The sequence below is a fragment of the Rhinopithecus roxellana genome, chromosome 1 (genome assembly GCF_007565055.1).
Source record: "Rhinopithecus roxellana isolate Shanxi Qingling chromosome 1, ASM756505v1, whole genome shotgun sequence".
NCBI lineage: Eukaryota > Metazoa > Chordata > Mammalia > Primates > Cercopithecidae > Rhinopithecus > Rhinopithecus roxellana.
In genome coordinates, this window is record NC_044549.1 from 192,642,328 (window position 1) to 192,649,997 (window position 7,670).

Sequence of the window (7,670 nt, forward strand, 5' to 3'; positions counted from 1 at the left end):
TTTACATCACATTTCTCTTTTTTGTCTAATTATACTGGCTTGAACTGCTACAGCCATGTTAAATGATAATGATCATGATGGCTGCTTTCACCTTGCTTTTTATTTTTTATTTTTTGGCTTAAAACAATATAAATTTATTCGCTCACAGTTCTGGAGGCCAGAAATCTGAAGTCAAGGCGTTGGCACTGCTCTTTCCTTCTGGACACTCCGAGGGAGAAACGTTCCCTGCCTCTTTTGCAGTTTCTGGTGGCTGCCGGCCATCCTCAGCATTCCTTGGCTTGTGGCCGCGTCCCTCTGGGCTCTGCTCTGTCTTCATGTTGCCTTCTCCTCTGTGGACATTTTATCCTCTTCTCTTCTGAAGACACTTATCATTGGATTTAGGGCCCACCTCAATCCATGATGATGCCATCAAGATTGTTAACAGAATTATACCCACAAAACTCCTTTCATTCATTCACAATTTCCAGGAGGACATTATATTTGGAGGTGCCACCTTCAACCTGGTGCTTTTTCCTGAAATGACTTGTTTCTTTTTACATTTGGCTACTATGGTATAAACTGTTGTCCCATCCGAATGACCTGACATGCACTTGAAACATGTTTGAAAACACAACGTTTGTTAGTGCAGTCAGCTCTCCTCTGGAGCCTTTCAGCTAATCTGTCACCTTACAGCTCTTTGTCTGATCCTTCTCTTACCTTATAGGATGTGCCCACAATGTCAGGCCTTTTTGTTCTCTTTATATATACAATTTTTTATTTCAATAGCTTGTGGGGTACCAGGGGGTTTTGGTTTCATGGACGAATTGTATAGCGGGGAAGTCTGAGATTTTAGTGCATCTCTCACCCAAGTAGTGTATATTGTACCCAATATCTCTCACCCCTTTTCCACCCCCCCACTTCTGAGTCTCCAAAGTTTATTACACCATGCTGTATGCCTTCGTGTACCCACAGCTTAGCTCTCACTTATAAGTAAGAATATGTAGTATTTGGTTTTCCATTCCTGAGTTACTTCACTTAGAATAATGGCCTCCAGCTTCATCCAAGTTGCTGCAAAAGACATTATTTCATTCTTTTTTATAGCTGAGTAGTATTCTATGGTATATATGCCACATTTTCTCTATCCACTCATTAGTTGATGGACATTTAGGTTGGTTCCATATATTTGCAATTGTGAATTGTGCTGCTATAAACATGCATGTGCAGGTGTCTTTTTCATATAATGACTTCTCTGCCTTTGTGTGGATACCCAGTAATGGGACTGTTGGATCAAATGGTAGATTTAGTTCTTTAAGAAATCTCCATACTGTTTTCCATAGACATTGTACTAATTTACATTCCCACCAACAGTGTATAAGCATTCCCATCTTACCACATCCACACCATCATCTGTCATTTTTTAGCTTTTTAATAATGGCCATTCTGGCTAGGGTAAGGTGGTGTCTTACTGTGGTTTTATTTATTTCATTGTTATTATTATTTTTTGAGACAGGGTCTCACTCTGTCACCCAGGCAGGAATATGGTTACATAATCACGGCTTACTGCAGCCTTGACCTCCCTGGCTCAAGTGATCCTCCCACCTCAGCTTCCTGACTAGCTGGAACTACAGGCACATGCCACCATGCCCCACAAATTTTTGAATTTTTGTAGAGACAGGGGGTCTCCCTGTGTTGTCCAGGCTGGTCTTGAACTCCTAGATGCAAGCGATCCCAAACTGCTGGGATTACAGGCATGAGCCACTGCACCCTGCCTAAACTAGATTCTTCAGGTGGATACCACTGTTGCTCCTGTTTAACTTTTTTTTTTTTTGGTCACGTTTCACATTTTTATATTTAATTTAACTTTGGCTAATGGTAACATTGCAGCCTCAACTTAGTATTTTCTGGTATACCTCGGTTTGTATTTTATTTTTAACCTTTCTGAGCTATTTTGGCAAAGATGCACCTCTTGCACACATCATACACTTTTTAAGACACTTTTATCATTCATTGTGAGAATCATTTTTCTATCATGAGTAGTTTTATCCCATTTACATGTGCTGATGTAACTGACATATTCGCCTTAATTGTGTCTTCTTGTCTTGTTTTCTATTTTAATACTGCTTATGTTTTCTATGTTTTACTATGTGTATTTTTGTCTTCTTTGGTATGCACGTGTGTGTGCACATATGTTTGTATTTTCTCTGATTATTTGAAGGTTTATAAGTCTGTTTTTAATATTTCTAGTGGTTGCTTTTATATTGATTTATTTCTCTGCCAAGAGAAGAAAACATTTGGATGTAGGAAGAGAGTTATATTCTCAAAGGCTAAGCTTTGGCACCACAGTTCTGTCTTCAACATCTTTATGTCTATTTCTCAGTATGAAAGAGGTTGATAGCCTTTCCCAGAAGCCAGAAGTTCAGGGTAATCAAGATACTGAATGTGCCACTGAGATGCTGCTTGAACTAGCCACCTACATCAAAGAGCTATCAGTACCACAAAGGGATGCTGTATCTCCTCTCTTCTTTCAAAACCTCATGTGAATATCTTTCCTTCAGCAGCCAGCATACTTTGTTCAACAGTGTCTTTGACTTACTGTCCATTTCTCTACACAGTATTCTGAGAAGACATAATAGGAGAGGCCATGAATTGAAAGCATTGACTCTTCTTGCTATTTGTTTCTATATATATCGAGATTAGGAGCCAGATTGTTGCCTGACAGCTGGTCTTTGTGAATACAGTGGTGTATGGTGGATATTCAGCTGCAAGTTTTTTTGTTTTTGTTTTTGTTTTTTTTTTTAATCTGTGAATTGATGCTGGTTGGTCAGTCAGTAAACCGAAAGATAGTAGCACACTTAAAGCCAGGATGAGGCTGCTCTGCCTATGGAGTAGCCATTCTTTTATTCCTTTACTTTCTTAATAAACTTGTTTTCACTTAAAAAAAAAAAAAAAAAAAAAGACTTGTTTTAGGAAGCCTGATTTTAGGAAGGCTTGTTTACAAGGGGACTATTTACAGTCCTGCAGATTTAGACGTATGCCAAGAGATGGTACAATAAACTGGAGAAGCAGTAGCAAAATTGTTACCACCAACAGGCCTGAAGAAAAAATAGGTGGAAGTTGTCATTAGAAGGGAGAGAACCGATAGAATGGGCTGTCTTGGGAGGACCAGTGGCCTCCTATTGAAGGATGCATCCAACCCATGTTGACTCACAGGCAGGAAACCAGGGGATTAAGTGCCCTGATCTCACTCTCTTCCTTCTCCATTTCCTGCTGGGGATTGCCATTGCCGAACCCAACTGGGAGCCAGAAGCTCATTCCTCTAATCTTGCAAAGGAATTCGGTGATAAACAGCATAAAAAGTTAACAAGTACATTTCCTTCATGTGTCTTGAAAATATGTGAGGAGCTGACTCATACTCCACACACCAGTGGTGTACCCATTAGCAAAATTTGCAACTATCAGTGATGGAAAACAAGTTACAGTGGCTTTAAACATAGAGGGGTTGACTTCTATACTATAGCAGGAAGTCTTGAAGTAGGCAACCACTGACATTCAGTGGCTCAGTAATGGCAGTGCTAATGTGCTTAAAATTATTTCAGCCTTTACCTTGTACTGGTTGTTTCATACTTGCAAGATGGCTGCCCAGCCCCAGGCATGGTCAACTTAGGAAGAAGGAGGGAGAGAAAAATTTTCAATAAGTACCCTCAGCAGATTTCCCATCATATTTCATTGATCAGAACGGGGTTTCATGGTCTCCTACAGTAGCAAGGAAGACTGGAAAAGTGGGAAATGGGTTGATCATGCCTGATTTAGACCATTGTAATTAATTGCTTGAGACTGGAGACTTTGGTGCATGGATCAAAATCAGGGATTTGTCATCAAGAAGGAAGGAATGGGATGAATTCTTAACAATGAATGAGGCTTACCACAAGTGGTTTTATTCAACAATGAAGCCAATTGTCTGCTAGTACTCACTCAGGACAGCTCTTTCACACTGTGTGCCATTGATTTTCTGTGACATCCAAAAGTGTTGTTTGATCCAGTAATTTCATCAAGAGCTTGCTCTGCTTTTTCTCTAATCATCATATTCCCTGGTAGCCTATGACTCAATTTAAAAGCCATGGTGTGAATTGTGTTGATTTTCACTATAAATTGGACAAGTTTAATGATGCCTCTGTGGTTTCAATCTTTTCTCTGTCTTCAATGAGAAAATGCATCCCTATCACACTAGACTTTATTTTACTGATATTCAGGAAAAGCTTGATTGGTCTTCTAACTAGTTTACAGGGTCTGATGCAAACAAATATGATGCAGAGGCCTCACTGGGCATCATGCCACTATCTGACAAGTTTCACAATAGACGATGCCTCAAGAGGAAATGCATTACCAGCTAACAAAATCCTATTTTTGGATATTCATTTCCATACCCTTATTTCTGATTCATACTTTATTTTTCCTACTCGTATAAAATAATCTGATTCAGCCACTCATCTGCCCAAATATACATAATCACTCTTTATATTGCAGTATTTTTGTTACCATTTTCAATAATACTTTTATTATTTAATGAACCTTTTTTGAATGATGGATCTATCTTTATGATTTGGGGCCATACTGCCATTATTATATGACATAATATAATAACAATAATAGTAACAATAAAATGGAAATATAACAAATATAAACAATACCATGAAAACAGTATGAAAATGTTTTAGCAAGTTAGACTACAGCTAATGGTATTCTCTTTACTAAATACCAGCTGAGCTAAACTGCTTAATGCAGCTCTGATGGCACAGGTGCATGCTACAAGACCGTGATAATTATTACAAAGGTAATGAGATTTCTATGGAAATTATCGTTGATCTCACATTTATGAAATGTATGTGAACAAAATTTCTTGTCTGTGTAGCAACCTCTGCCATGCCCTGCTTTTATCCCCTTGGCCCTCATAGTTCTCATACCTCCTGATGGTTTCTCACTGCAAACACAGGTGACTCTCTGCCTGAGTGATGTTTCTGGTCACAGGACCATGCTCCATAGGCACACAGGGCAGGCTGGAAGTGCACCCTGAATACAGCCCTTAGCTGACAATGGGTTAGGGTAGACACTGAGGGGTGTTCCAGACAGCATCCCAGAGGTCCCAGGGAGATTGAGCCGCAGTTGCCCACTCCGGTAATTTACTCATCAACACACCCTGTGTTGGTTTCCTTCCCTTCCCTGCCCACCTTCCTTTCTTTCTGTGAGTGCTTCCTGGGATCCAAGTGAAACACTCAAATCTTTGTCTCTGGGTTTGCTTCTGAGGGAAATGAGCTCGAGGCAGTTTTTTCTTTGAAATATCCCTGCCGGCTCTGAGATACATGAAACACACCTTAGGAAAAACTATTCTAGACAACTCTGCTTATTTCATCAATGAGCAGATTGTGGCCCAGAGTCAGGGCCCTGAAGTGCCTAGGGTTACTCTATGGTGAGGGACAGACCCAGCGGCCCTGGTGTTCCCTGTGATGGAACCAGCATAGACTGACATCCTGATGCCCTTGGGGGTTGCCTTGGAGGTATGACCTGAACTCCCCCAACCAGGCATGACACACAGGGGCCTCAGCCCTTCTTAGACTTACCTGGAAGACCCACTGAGGACAGGGAGCTCCTGACATAAGCTGGGGCAGGAGGGGAATAAGAGAAGAGGAAACCAAGGCTGGAAGGGGTCTCCAGCCAGTGGAGGGCTGGGCCTGACCACTCTTTACCTCCTGTCTCCCCTGAGCCCCTTTCACCTCGCTTTCCCAGCTCTTGTGTTTTTCTGCTTCTACTCCTGCTCTCACCATTGAAATGAAGGGTTTTCTGGGCCCTTCCTTCCTGGATCTTTCCTAAAGAAGTCCCCACACAAACATCCCACATAGAGATCTCTTCGACTTATGATGGAGTTAAGTCCTGATAAACCCATCATAAGTTGAAAATATCCTAAGTCAAAAATGCATTTAATACACCTAACCTACTAAACAACATAGCTTAGCCTCTCCTATTTTAAATGTGTTCAGAACATTTATACTAGCCTACAGCTGGGCAAAATCATCTAACACTTTTAAGACTATTTTACGATAAAGTGTTGCATATGTCATGTAATTTATTGAATACTGAAAGTGAAAAATAGAATAGTTGTATGGGTACTTGAAGTACGGTTTCTACTAAATGTGTATAGCTTTCACACCATAGTGAAGTAGAAAAATTGTAAGTGGAACCATAGTAAATAGGAGATCATCTGTGTACACACTCATGCTTCTCTCTGGGATTAGATCCTGGCTCTGTGTATCTCAAAGGAACTGAGAGGGGGTTGGGCATGGTGGCTCACACCTATAATCCCAGCACTTTGGGAGGCCAAGGAGGGTGAATCAACTGAGATCAGGAGTTCAAGACCAGCCTGGCCAACATGGTGAAACCCCGTCTCTATTAAAAATACAAAAATTAGCCAGGCGTGGTGGGGCATGCCTGTAATCCCAGCTACTCGGGAAGCTGAGGCAGGAGAATTGCTTGGACCCAGGAGGCGGAGGTTGTAGTGAGCCGAGATTGCACCACTGCACTCCAGCCTGGACAACAAGAGCGAAATTCTGTCTGAAAAAAAAAGAAAGAAAGAAAAAGAAACAGATGGAGTCATGTCCCACAGAACAAGTCATTTTTCTCTGTGCTTCATCTTTTCCTATTTCTTATGAGAAAAGCTTGTGACCCTGTCAACCATTTCCAGAAGAAGAAATTGGCCTCTAACCTGGTTTTCTAAATAATCTATTAGAAATGTCTAACCTATGGACTTTTTCTTATTTCCAGTTGACAGACTAAGGTCAAGAAAGAGGTTATATCATGAACCCATTACCTGACTCCCAGACAACGATCTTGCCATTCCAACTTCAGAAGAAGCTTTGGAGGGAGTTTAAACCATAAGCTTACCCTCTCAATCATCCACTACCCCAAGGTAAGTAGGGTTTGTTAGAATCATGGCCCTGCTGGTAAAATCAACTGCTCTCCTAGCTGTGTCCTATCCAGATCCCTCACCTCAGGTTTTGTTTTTGTTTGTTTGTTTGTTTTTTAAGACAGAGTCTCACCCTGTCACCCAGGCTGGAGTGCAATGGCACAATCTCAGCTCACTGCAACCTCTGCTTCCCGGGTTCAAGCGATTCTCCTGCCTCAACCTCCCGAGTAGCTGGGACTACAGGCGCCCACCACCATGCCTGGCTAATTTTTGTATTTTTAGTAGAGACAGGGTTTCATCATGTTGGCTAGGCTGGTCTCGAACTCCTGACCTCAGATGATCCACCTGTCTTGGCCTCTCAAAGTGCTGGGATTACAGGCATGAGCCACCACACCTGGCCCTCACCTTAGTTCTTATGGGGCCAAATGGGATGTCATCCTAAGGAACTGGAGCATAAATGTCCAGGGCCAACTCTTGAAAGAGGAAATTCATTTATATAACAGTTACTGAATCCTGCAGGGCCCTACGCTCACATGCAGAATGATGGCGGGTTCAGGAGATGAACCTTAAAGAATCTAATGCATTCCTGCCCTCCCGCGGAGAGTGCATAGGCTAAGAAGTGGGATAATTCCCATACTACAGGCTAGAGTATACTAAAGGCAACAACAATAATAATGGCTGTGATGGTTTAAAAACATGCCTACACATTCTTTCATGCTTTTTTTTTTTTTTTTTT